The sequence below is a fragment of the Pristiophorus japonicus genome, chromosome 17, assembly GCF_044704955.1.
Source record: "Pristiophorus japonicus isolate sPriJap1 chromosome 17, sPriJap1.hap1, whole genome shotgun sequence".
Taxonomy (NCBI): Eukaryota; Metazoa; Chordata; class Chondrichthyes; family Pristiophoridae; genus Pristiophorus; species Pristiophorus japonicus.
Window position 1 is genome coordinate 78,849,868 of NC_091993.1, and position 12,496 is coordinate 78,862,363.

At 44.1% G+C, this 12,496-nt stretch overlaps 1 protein-coding gene across 4 annotated transcripts in view; it reads right to left on the bottom strand.

Moving 5' to 3' along the window:
• LOC139227807 (bcl-2 homologous antagonist/killer-like) overlaps nucleotides 1-12,496 on the bottom strand; it is a 76,134-nt gene that overhangs the window by 49,180 nt on the left and 14,458 nt on the right. For 3 of the 4 annotated variants that reach the window (XM_070858866.1, XM_070858867.1, XM_070858868.1), the window contains one exon: nucleotides 7,883-7,994. The gene's annotated coding sequence lies outside the window, so the exon portion shown is untranslated. Of the gene's footprint in view, nucleotides 1-2,877; nucleotides 2,984-7,882; nucleotides 7,995-12,496 lie in introns of those variants that run through there. The other variant, XM_070858869.1, reaches the window with a different exon arrangement.

Sequence of the window (12,496 nt, forward strand, 5' to 3'; positions counted from 1 at the left end):
CAAGAACTGCACGGATAGAGACCTGGAAGCAAGCTACCTGTCAAACCTTAATTGGTGAAGAGTGCACAACCCAAGATGTGAACATGCAAGATTTTTTTTTAACTACCAGAGGAAAATAAGTCCTGTATTCTTTCAGCTCAAACACAAACACATTTTTTACCCTTTTTCTTTAAATAAGCCATCATTTGCCAATCCAGGGCGTGAAATCTAAAAAGGTGCTAATTGTACTTTCTGTGTACATGTTCTCAATTTCCCCCTCTTCAACAAATGGAAATTAGCCACACTGACAGTGACAACTATATTGCACATCATGAAAATTCACTTTCAGTCATCATTGTAACTTGAGCAGTACCTCCTAAGAAAATAACAGTTGGTATTGTAGACAGATTATACTGGCACTCTATCTGTTTTGGTGTCATTTATTAGCTCAACAACTTAAACTACAACATTACACAAACCTGCCGTATTTTTAAAAGGTACAGGTACAATTGTTCATTATGAAACTAATACCCTAATTTCACAAAAATTGTATTTGTCCAAAACGAAGACCCCCAAAAAAACAGCCTCGACATCTTTTAACGTGATGAATTCAGAGCAATCAACCAGGATGAATCAATGCACTCCTCCTGCACCCACTATACAATGAAATTCCATAATGGCTTCATAAAATATGTATCTTAATGTACTCACAAAATATAGGTGAGAATAAACAAGAATTCAATATAAAAATATTTTTATTAACTCCTGAATTGTATGCATTTTACAAATTCAAAGATCTTAAGACACAGAAGTCTTCACAAAAATATATTTGGGTACTTTTAAAATATAATAAATGGCTTCAAGTACATTAAAAGCGATTTCAAGAAAGTCACAATCATGGATCAAGAATGGGCCAACTTTATAAATCATTCAACTAAGATTGTGTTGCAGCCCTGTAATGCTACCCAAGACAACTATTATTATTTTAATACATATAATACTAGCCCCCGCCGCCTTCCTCCATTTTGCTGTCAGAACAGAAGCCATTTATAACTTATACTTTTCCCCCACATCTTGCTTTACTGCCTCAAAATAATACTACCTTTTTCAAAAATTATTTGGAGCATCAACTCTTCATATTTCCCTGCAATTCTTTTGCACAAATCTCGACAATTATGAACATTCTTACTGTCTTTCACCAACAATTGCTGTCAAAAAAAATGATCTGAAGAGTTGACTTGGAATATTGGGAAAATGCTACTTGCATACTTACGAGGATTGATAGGCACATATGGATTAAGCTCCCTACAATCATTAAAACTAGGATCCAATTCGTACCAAACTGAGGAGCAGTCCCAGTCATAAAGCAGTTGCAAAATTCTGTATGACATGAAGAAATTAAATTTCTAAGAGTATAAAAATATCACATACTCCATTTTGAAATTTATAAAGGAAATGTCAACAAAGGGTCATTTCGAGTGGTATTGGTATTAATCCAGCTAAAGCATTTTACTCAACACCGCAGATGTTTATGCAGGAACCTGGAAAACGAGGAGGCAACTCAAGCCACACATTCGATTTGGGTCTGCCCAACTAAATACACTTACTAATATGTAATAAAAACTTTTAAAGTACAAAATATCCCATGTCACTTGGCAGAGAAATAACAGAATGGACACCAGGCTACGGGCAAGAGGTTAGGACACGTGACTGAAGTCTAGGTTGGCAAGATTGGTTTTGAGAAGGATTTTAAAATGTAGGAATAGAGAGACAAAGAGATTTAAAGTGAGAGTATCAGAGAAGATGGCTGAGGCAATTGAAAAGCTCTACCATCCTTAAATGAAGTGATGGGGTTGTACGCCTGGCAGAGGTTGTTGAAGTGGGGACAAGATTATATTCAATGTAAATCCAGCTTGACATCCCAGTTATCATAATTATACTGAACGTTCCAAGATATTTTGAATCCATCAACAAAAATCTACTGAAAATCCAATTACAAAGTAAAAATACAACCATTGGGAGCTAGACAATCATTAATCGAAAAATTTATCTCAGATTTCCTTTAGCTACAAAGTTTTACCAAATTTTCTGGGTTATAGTGTGGCTCTTTCACGATAAAACCTATTCCATAGTGCAAGCATGCCACATCTGTTGGACGAGCCACATTGTCCGCATGACCGATACAAGACTCCAAAAGCAAGCGCTCTACTCGGAACTCCTACACGGCAAGCGATCCCCAGGTGGGCAAAGGAAACATTTCAAGAACACCCTCAAAGCCTCCTTGATAAAGTGCTCACCGATATCTGGGAATCCCTGGCCAAAGACCACCCTAAATGGAGAACGAGGATCCGGGAGGGCGCTGAGCATTTCGAGTCTCATCGCCGAGAGCATGCAGAAATCAAGCGCAGACAGCGGAAGGAGTGTGCGGCGAACCAGACTCCCCACCCATCCTTTCCTTCAACGACTGGTCTGTCCCACCTGTGACAGAGACTGTAATTCTCGTATTGGACTGTTCAGTCACCTGAGAACTCACTTTTAGAGTGGAAGCAAATCTTTCTCGATTTCGAAGGATTGCCTATGATGAGTGCAAGCATTGACTTGCCAATGACTGTTGCTCACAACCCGTCACCCAAACATTACCAAGCCGGTTTGTGTGATACCAATACAAGAAATGAAGGTACTAATCACCGTTTCCCATTAAATTCATTCACTTGAACCGGCGGTTGTTGCTGTCCCAGTTTTCAATCTATCTGCCGGCCAATTAACCAACAAGGTCAAATCTCCAGGTTGCTGCTCAGCTCCGCCCGCCCCAGAGCCGCGTCTTTTGCCCAGTTGCCTGGGATTGAAAGAACGAACGCCTCTTTTATCATTGTTCGTGGGTCGTAAGTCAGCACTCACCCGCCTCTGGGTCCCTGTTTGTGTTCCCGGGCCCGCTCTCCGTTCGTCTCGTCTCAGCTTGCGCCTCGCACCCCAACACTATCAAAGGCACCCATTGGCCATCGGCCAGACCCACAACCGCTAAGTATCGGCACATGTGATTGGCTCCTCTCCATGTCTCCGCCTACAACTGGGTTCCGATTGGCTACCGCCAGAAAGATGGGCAAAAACCAAAGGACACAAAGGGAAAGCTGTGCACAGAGAAGGCTCCTTCCTGGTGAATGACAGGAGTAAATAAAGGAGTTGATGAGGCAACGCAGTCGTCACATTACCAAACCCATGGCCGCCAGAAAAATATTATTTAAAAATAAATCAATACGGTTAAACAAAAGTAAAACACTGCGGATGCTAATAAAACATGCTGGATTTACTCAGTTGTTCAGGCAGCATCTGTGGAGAGAGAAACTGAGTAAATGTCACGTCGATGACCTTCGTTAGAAGCAGTTTCGAAAGGTCATCGACCTGAAACGTAACTCTTCGGCCCATTGTGTCTTATGTTCATAAGGGTGATATAATCAACGTTTTTATTTCAGTATGGTGAAAGTCCTGCTGTAAAACTTCCAACAAATGGCAGACAATCCTACCTTGGCCGAGAACTCAATCATCTCAAAAACTCTTCAATTGAGTGAGAAAATACCATTAAGAAAATACCATATAAACAAAAGTTTATCGCTCATTTTGTAATTACATAAGAACATAAGAATTAGGAACAGGAGTAGGCCATCGAGCCCCTCGAGCCTGCTCCGCCATTCAAAAAGATCATGGCTGATCTGGCCGTGGACTCAGCTCCACTTACCCGCCCGCTCCCCATAACTCTTAATTCCCTTATTGGTTAAAAATCTATCTATCTGTGATTTGAATACATTCAATGAGCTAGCCTCAACTGCTTCCTTGGACAGAGAATTCCACAGATTCACAGCCCTCTGGGAGAAGAAATTCCTTTTCAGCTCTATTTTAAATTGGCTCCCCCGTATTTTGAGGCTGTGCCCCCTAGTTCTAGTCTCCCTATTACTACTCAATGTTCAGTCAACATAAACATTGCATGAAAAAGATACAACTACTTGCATTTATATAGCACCTTTAACATTCCAAGAATGCCCCCATACATGCATATACTTCCTGAATTACTTTTCCATCATGACAATGCAATATAAATTTATACTTGCTATATGCAGTGCCACCACTTACACTATCCAAGACAACCGCTTATATTGGACAAATAGCGCTAGCCATTTCCCATTACCATAGATGTCAATTACAAAGATAACCCGTATTAAATGGGCCGATTATTAGCACCTCGTTAAAGTGCCTGTCATGAAGTCCTGTGGCAGTTGCATTGCTCCATTTGTCTGCTGTCACATTTGATCTATTCCCCAAATCTAAAGCATCGTAAGAGAAAGCAACAGACGTGTTTAAAAAGGATCTCTTCATGCTTTGTAATTAGGTTTCAGAATGCTCCTGTCACACAAGGCTAGACTATTGAACTGTTAATGTCCGATTGATCTTAGTGAAATCAAGAGGCTTAAAGGGTTAAATTATGAGGACAGATTAAATAAACATGGTTTGTAAACCCTGAAGTTCCTAAGGTTGAGGGTGATCTAATCAAAGTGTTAAAATGATGAAAGGATTCAAAAAAGTAGATACAGAGAAACTATTTCCTCTGGTGGGGGGTTCCAAACCAGGAGGGTCATCATCATAGGCAGTCCCTTGGAATCGAGGAAGACTTGCTTCCACTCTTAAAATGAGTCCTTAGGTGGCTGAACAGTCCAATACGAGAACCACAGTCCCCGTCACAGGTGGGACAGATAGTCGTTGAGGGAAAGAGTGGGTGGGACAGGTTTGCTGCACGCTCTTTCCACTGCCTGCGCTTGACTTCTGCATGCTCTCGGCGATGAGACTCGAGGTGCTCAGTGCCCTCCCGGATGCACTTCCTTCACTTAGGGCAGTCTTTGGCCAGGGACTCCCTGGTGTCAGAAGGAATGTTGCACTTTTTCAGGGAGGCTTTGAGGGTGTCCCTGTAATGTTTCCTCTGCCCATCTTTGGCTCATTTGCCGTGAAGGAGTTCAGAGTAGAGCACTTGCTTTGGAAGTTTCATGTCTGGCATGCGAACGATGTGGTCTGCCCAGCAGAGCTGATCAAGTGTGGTCAGTGCTTCAATGCTGGGGATGTTGGTCGAGGACACTAATGGTGCGTCTGTCCTCCAAGGGGATTTGTAGAATCTTGCAGAGGCATGGTTGGTGGTATTTCTCCAGCGACTTGAGGTGTCTACTGTACATGGTCCACGTCTCTGAGCCATACAGGAGGGCGAGTATAACTATAGCCCTGTAGACCATGAGCTTGGTGGCAGTTTTGAGGGCCTGGTCTTCGAACACTCTTTTCCTCAGGCAGCCGAAGGTATGGGAAATGGTCCCATTGTCCAGGGGTACGCCATGGATCTTGATGACTGGGGGGCAGTGCTGTACGGCAGGGACAGGTTGGTGGAGGACCTTTGTCTTACGGATGTTTAGCATAAGGCCCATGCTTTCGTAGGCCTCAGTAAATACGTCGACTATGTCCTGGAGTTCAGCCTCTGTAGCTCGATGACAGAGGTTGGGGTGGTCTTGGACCTGGCCTGGAGATGGCGAAGGTTGAACAGGTTCCCACTGGTTCTGTAGTTTAGTTCCACTCTAGTACAATCAGAAGTGAAAGCAATTTTTCATACAAAGGGTAGTGACATTCTGGAACTCTTTCCCTCAAAAGGCTGTCGATGCTGGGTCAATTAAAATTTTCAAGACGGAGATTGATAGCTTTGTTAAATAAGAGAATCATAGAATTATACAGCACAGAAGGAGGCTATTCGGTCCATCGTGTCTATGTTGGATAAGGAGCAAAGGCGGGCAAAATGTACATATCAGCCAGGATCTAATAGAATGGCAGAAAAAGCTTGCGGACTGAATGGTCCACTCCTGTTCCTATGATCCCGAATCAGCATGCTAGTTTACAACATTTCTACAATAAAGATATTTTGGATATGGAAAGATGTTATTTTTGTAAAAAATCTTTTCATTTCTATATTTGTATATTAGTTACACCGGTTATTGGAAATGACACTGTGGCCATTTCTCTGTAACTCTTGCAGATTACAATGCTTTTGCTAAGTTTTTGTTTAAGTTTCGCCAACTAATTAAAACAACTTTAATGTAAACATTAGGTACAACTTCCCGTAAATTCCAAAATGTGAGATGGTGATGTTAAGTCCAAGCACCCCAGGAGATAAACTGGGAGGCAGCTCAAATCACTGCCTGCCAGCTACAGATCGATTGCCTGCACATTCTGACAGCACATTTGCTGATTCTGCACTGGTGTAAACTATCTAGCCAGTGATATTCTTGTGCAGTTCAGACACAGATAGGGCAATTGCAGATGCACATCATAAACCCTTAAGCTCAGTGAAATCAGAAGACAGTAATCTTAAAAACAAGCGAGTCTGCTGCCAAGTGACATCAGCAGCATAGCCACAAAGTTTTACAACAGTATAGTATGGAGCAATTTTCAGATGTATAATCATTTTACTACATTATGCAGAGGAAACGTTTCAAGGACACCCTCAAAACCTCCTTGATAAAGTGCAACATCCCCACCGATACCTGGGAGTCCCTGGCCAAAGACTGTCCTAAGTGGAGAAAGAGCATCCAGGAAGACGCTAAGCACTTTGAGTTTTGTCACCGAGAGCATGCAGAAAACAAGAGCAGGCAATGGAAGGAGCGTGTGGCAAACCAGACTCCCCATCCACCCTTTCCTCCAACGACTGTCTATCCCACCTGTGACAGAGACTGTAATTCCTGAATTAGACTGTTCAGTCACCTGAGAACTCACTTTTGGAGTGGAAGCAAGTCTTCCTCGATTTCGAGGGACTACCTATGATGATGACATTATCTGAAATCGACTGAATACAGTGGTATCAGATCATCACTCCTAAACTATTATTGCAGAAAAGACCTGGTCAAAAAAGCATTCTTCCAATTTCTGATTTTTAAAGCACCAAACTCCAATTTAAAGCAGCTGTTAATATTTTCTACAAGCGTATTATAAATAGGTACTGAATCTTCAAAATCAAATTTTGTACTGCTTCTTATGTTAATACTCAGCAAATCTGTTCTATGAACTATGAGGCAATTCAAATTATACTTTTGTATATTGAAAGCTCTTGTATATGTGCATAACTACTCACTGTTAGTTTATTTGATACTAGTTTTCTTCCTCCCCTCAAAAAATAATTCTGGCCACCTTTCCTGAGAGCAAAGACTCATGCGTCGTATGGCTCCAAAGTGCCAACTGCCCACCAGTACTTTACCCAGTGACCATTTTTCATAACTCAGCCGAAACACATGTCAGTGTGGCTCAGTTGATAGCACTCGTCTTTGAGTGACCAGAGTGTGAGGTAAAACTCCAGTATAGACGTGAGCACATAATCAAGACTGACATCTCAGTGTAGTAGTGAGGGACTGCTGCATTGTCAGAGATGTTAAACCAAGGTTTTGTTTGTTTGCTCAAGTAGCTGTAAACCATTGTATGGCACTGTTTGAAGAGAAGGTAATTCTTCTGGTATCCTGGCCAACTTTCCTCCCTCAACTAATACCACCAAAATAAGTTATCTGGTCATTCATGCATTGATTGTATCTGGGACCTTGCTGCCACACTTGCCTACAAAGCACCAGTGACTGCATTCCAAACAGTGGTCCATCAGTTGCAAAGCTCCTTGGGACATCCTGAGGCTATGCACCATATAAGTGAAAGTGCTTTCTATAAACAAAGACAATCAGTGCACTGTTCAAATATGTGGACCATCACAGCTGAGTAAAATTTTGCCCGTCCCCAATTTTCTGTCAATACTCACTAGCAGGCTCGAGGGGCCGCACGGCCTACTCCTTCCCTATTTCTTATGTTCTTATATAAATCAGGAGCAGGAGATTTTTCACCTCCTTACCCTAAGGTACAGACAGATACAGGTTGTAGTGCCCCAATTGTCACTCCAGTTGAGATAAGCTAATCCATCACATTCCAGTTCGGAGCAGGATTCGGGTGGAAAATGCAGTAGCCTAAAAAGAAAAATGGAAGAGCAAAGGTCAGAGTTAAAAAAAAGTGATAAAGATAACAAACATTCCAGGAGCAGAAAAGGCTCCAGGAAATAATAATAAAACCTGTTTAAAATAAAGCAGGATTGATGAAAAATAATAAACATATTAAATTACTAGTACAGCAATATACTGAGCATCAGCAACATAAAGTGCCATAAGTCAAAAAGTGTGAAAAAAAGTCACCATCAGGGCATATGGGCAGGGTGGGGACAGTTCATAGAATCTTGCAACACCGAAGCAGGCCACTCGGCCCATCATGCCAGTGCCGGCTCTTTGAAAGAGCTATCAAATTAGTCCCATTCCTCAGCTCTTTCTTCATAGCTCTGCAATTTTTTTCCCCTTCAAGTATTTATCCAATTTCCTTTTGCAAGTTACTATTGAATCTGCTACACTATATTTTCAGTGTATTCCAGATTATAATAACTCGCTATGTTAAAAAAAATCTCATCTCTTTTGCCAATTACCTTAAATCTGTGTCCTCCGGTTACTAACCCTTCTGCCACTGGAAATATTTTTCCTTATTTACTCTATCAAAAGCTTTCATGATTTTGAACACCTCTATTAAATTGTCCAACAATCCTAGCTTCTCGAGTCTCTACAAATAACTAGAGTTCCTCATCCCTTATACCATTCTAGTAAATCTCCATTGCACCATCCAAGGCCTTGACATTCTTCCGAAAATTGGACACAATACTCCAGCTGAAGCCTAACCAGTGATAAAGGTTTAGCATAACTTTCTTGCTTCGTACTTTATGCCTCTATTTATAAAGCCAAAGATCCCGCATGCTCTTTTAACAGCCTTATCAACTGGCCCTGCTACCTTCAAAGACCCCCCAGGTCTCTCTGTTCCTACACCCCCTTTAAAATTGTACTACTTAGTTTAGATTGCCCCTCTTCATGCTTTCTACCAAAATAAATCACTTCACACTTCTCTGTTAAATTTCATCTGCCAAATCTGCCATTTCACCAATATATGTCCTCCTGAAGTCTGCTACCAGCCTCCTCACTGGTTACTACTTTTATGAGTTCCGTGTCTTCAGCAAACTTTGAAAATGTAAAGTCCTGACCCTGCAGTACAGATTTACACGAGGCACATGCTGAAGTCAAGGTCACACTGGACCTGCACCTTTATTTCACAGCTCTCTAGTGCCACACTTGCCTGAGACCTGCCTTTATATACTTGTGTGGAACAGGTATGCAGTGTCTCCTGCAAGTGCACCCCGGTAGTAAAGTATGCTTGTAGTTACAGGTCATATCTAGTTACAGTCATGTGTAGCATGGTAAGATACAGTTCTATACAGTAGTGTGAGATACATGACATCACCCTCCCCCAAAGTCTTATTGTCTTTATAGATTCAGTCTCTCAGGTGGTCTATGCTCTCGCGTGGAGCGTCTTAGTTGTGGTTCAGTTGTTTGCCTTGGTGCCTGTTTTTCTTTCGGTGTGATTCCTGGTATCTCGCCTGGTCTGTCTATTTCGTTCAGTATGATTGCTGGTATCTCGCCTGGGCTGTCTGTTGAGACTGCCCTTTCCTCAGGTTGTTTCCTCTGTCTGTCCACCAGGTGTGGTGTGAGTTCCACATTGTAGTCTGCCTCTGATTCTGCAGTCTTTTAACTTGGTCTACATGCCTCCGGCAGGTTTGGCAATTGTCCATTTGTACAACCAGTAGTCTGTTTCCTTCCTTGCCTGTTACTGTCCCTGCAAGCCATTTGGGACCCCTGCCATAGTTTAGCACAAACACTTTGCCCCCTATCTCATTCCACCTCCCCCTCGAATTTCGGTCATGGTACTCAGTTAGCTGACGACGCTTTGCCTCAACAATTTCATGCATGTCTGGGAGGATTAACGAGAGCCTAGTCTTTAAGGTCCGTTTCATCAATAGTTGCGCGGGGGGGAACCCCAGTCAACGAATGCGGACAAGATCTGCATGCCAACAGCAGTCGCGACAGGCGGCTCTGCAGCGTGGGATCTTGGATTTTTGGCATGCCTTGTTTAACGATTTGCACTGCTCGCTCCGCCTGTCCATTGGAGGCCGGCTTGAACGTCTTAATGTGATTTATGCCGTGGTCAACTATAAAATCTTGAAATTCTGCGCTGGTGAAGCACGTACCATTATCACTGACCAATATGTCAGGAATTCCATGCGTTGCAAACATGGTTCTAAGGCTCTCCACAGTGGTGGAGGTGGTGCTCGAGTTTAAAATGGTGCACTCGATCCACTTTGAAAATGCATCGACGACTACGAGGAACATTTTGCCCATGAATGGGCCCGCATCGTCTACATGCACCCGCGACCACGTTTTGGTGGGCCAGGGCCAGGGGCTTCGGGGGGCCTCCCTGGGGGCATTACTGAGTTGGGCACAAATGGTGCATCGCCGGACGCAGAGCTCCAAGTCCGCGTCAATGCCAGGCCACCAGACGTGGGATCTGGCTATGGCCTTCATAAGGACGATCCCCGGGTGGTCGCGGTAAAGCTCCCGGACAAACGCCTCTCTGCTTCGCAAGGGCATAACTACTCGGCTGCCCCACATCAGGCAGTCTGCCTGTAGTGATAGTTCATGCATGCGCCTATGGAAAGGTTTGATCTCCTCGGGGGAGGCATCGCGAGCCTCTGCCCAGTCACCAGTTAAAACACATCTTTTGACTAAGGATAACGTGGGGTCACTGGGCGTCCAGGCTCTGATTTGGCGAGCCGTCATGGGCGAACCTGTGGATTCAAAGGCATTGATTGCCATGACCATCTCACAGTCCTGTTCGTCGGACCCTTCTGTGGTCGCTAGGGGTAGCCTGCTAAGCGCGTCGGCACAGTTGTCTGTGCCTGGTCTGTGCCTTATTGTGTAGTCGTAAGACGTCAGCATGAGTGCCCACCGCTGAATGCGCGCCGAGACATTGGCGTTTATTGCCTTGCACTCGGATAGCAGGGACGTGAGGGGTTTGTAGTCGGTTTCTAACACGAACTTGGCCCCGAAAAGGTATTGGTGCATCTTTTTGACACCGTACACGCACGCGAGCGCCTCCTTCTCAACCATACCGTACCCGCGCTCCGCCCGCGAAAGTGACCTGGAGGCATAAGCAATGGGTTGTAATTTACCCGCATTATTGACATGCTGTAAAACGCACCCGACCCCGTACGCTGACGCATATGTAAGAACTAGCTTTTTACCTGGGTCAAAAAAGGCTAAAACACTGTTGGAACATAGACGGTTGCGTGCCTTATTGAAGGCATGTTCTTGGGCGTCCCCCCAAAACCAATCGCACCCCTTTCTGAGTAGCACGTGGAGAGGCTCCAGCAGCATGCTCAAGTTCTGCATAAAGTTCCTAAAGTAATTGAGTAGCCCGAGAAAGGCGCGCAGTTCCGAGACATTCCAGGGCCTGGGTGCCAGACGAATTGCTTCGGTTTTGGATTCTGTTGGGCGGATTCCATCAGCGGCAATCCTTCTGCCCAAAAATTCAACCTTGGGCGCGAGAAACAGACTTCTTAATTCTTAGGCCTACCCGATCCAATCGACTCAGTACTTCCTCCAAATTGCGGAGATGGGAGTCGGTGTCCCTGCCCGTGATGAGTATGTCATCTTGAAACACAACCGTCCCCGGGATGGACTTGAGCAGACTCTCCATGTTGCGCTGGAATATAGCAGCTGCCAACCTGATGCCGAATGGGCATCGATTGTACATAAAAAGGCCTCAATGTGTGTTGATGGTGGTGAGTAGCTTAGACTCTTCGGTCAGTTCTTGCGTCATATACGCAGATGTGAGATCTACTTTCGAGAAAAGTTTTCCTCCAGCCAATGTGGCAAATAGGTCCTCCGCTCTGGGCAGCAGGTATTGGTCCTGTAGGGAGACTCTGTTTATGGTCGACTTGTAATCCCCACAGATTCGTACGGATCCATCAGGCTTCATGACGGGGACAATGGGACTTGCCCAGTCGCTAAATTCCACGGGTGAGATAATGCCTTCTCGCAGAAGCCGGTCCAGTTCGTGTTCAATCTTTTCCCTCATCACATAAGGCACAGCTCTAGCCTCGTGATGGACCGGTCTGGCATCCTGTGTGATGTAGATTTTAACTTAAGCCCCTTTGAAGGTGCCCACACCTGGCTGAAAGAGATGTTCAAAACGACTTAGAACTGTTGAGCAGGAGGTCCGTTCCTCTGACGACATGACGTGAACATCATCCCATTTCCAATTTAGTTTTGCCAGCCAGCTTCTCCCCAACAGTGCTGGGAGATCGCCGGGGACAATCCACAGGGGAAGTCAGTTCACCGTCCTTTTGTGTGTGACTGAGAGCATGGCGCTGCCAAGGACTGGGACGATTTCTTTAGTTTGGTAAAGAAATTTAGTATAGGTCCTTAGTTTGGTGTCGATCCTTGAGAGTTTTTGTCTGTTGCTTTTGTTAGGCCACAGCTGTTCAAATTGTTGGACGCTCATGAGAGATTGACTTGCTCCAGTGTCCAGTTCCATGTTGACG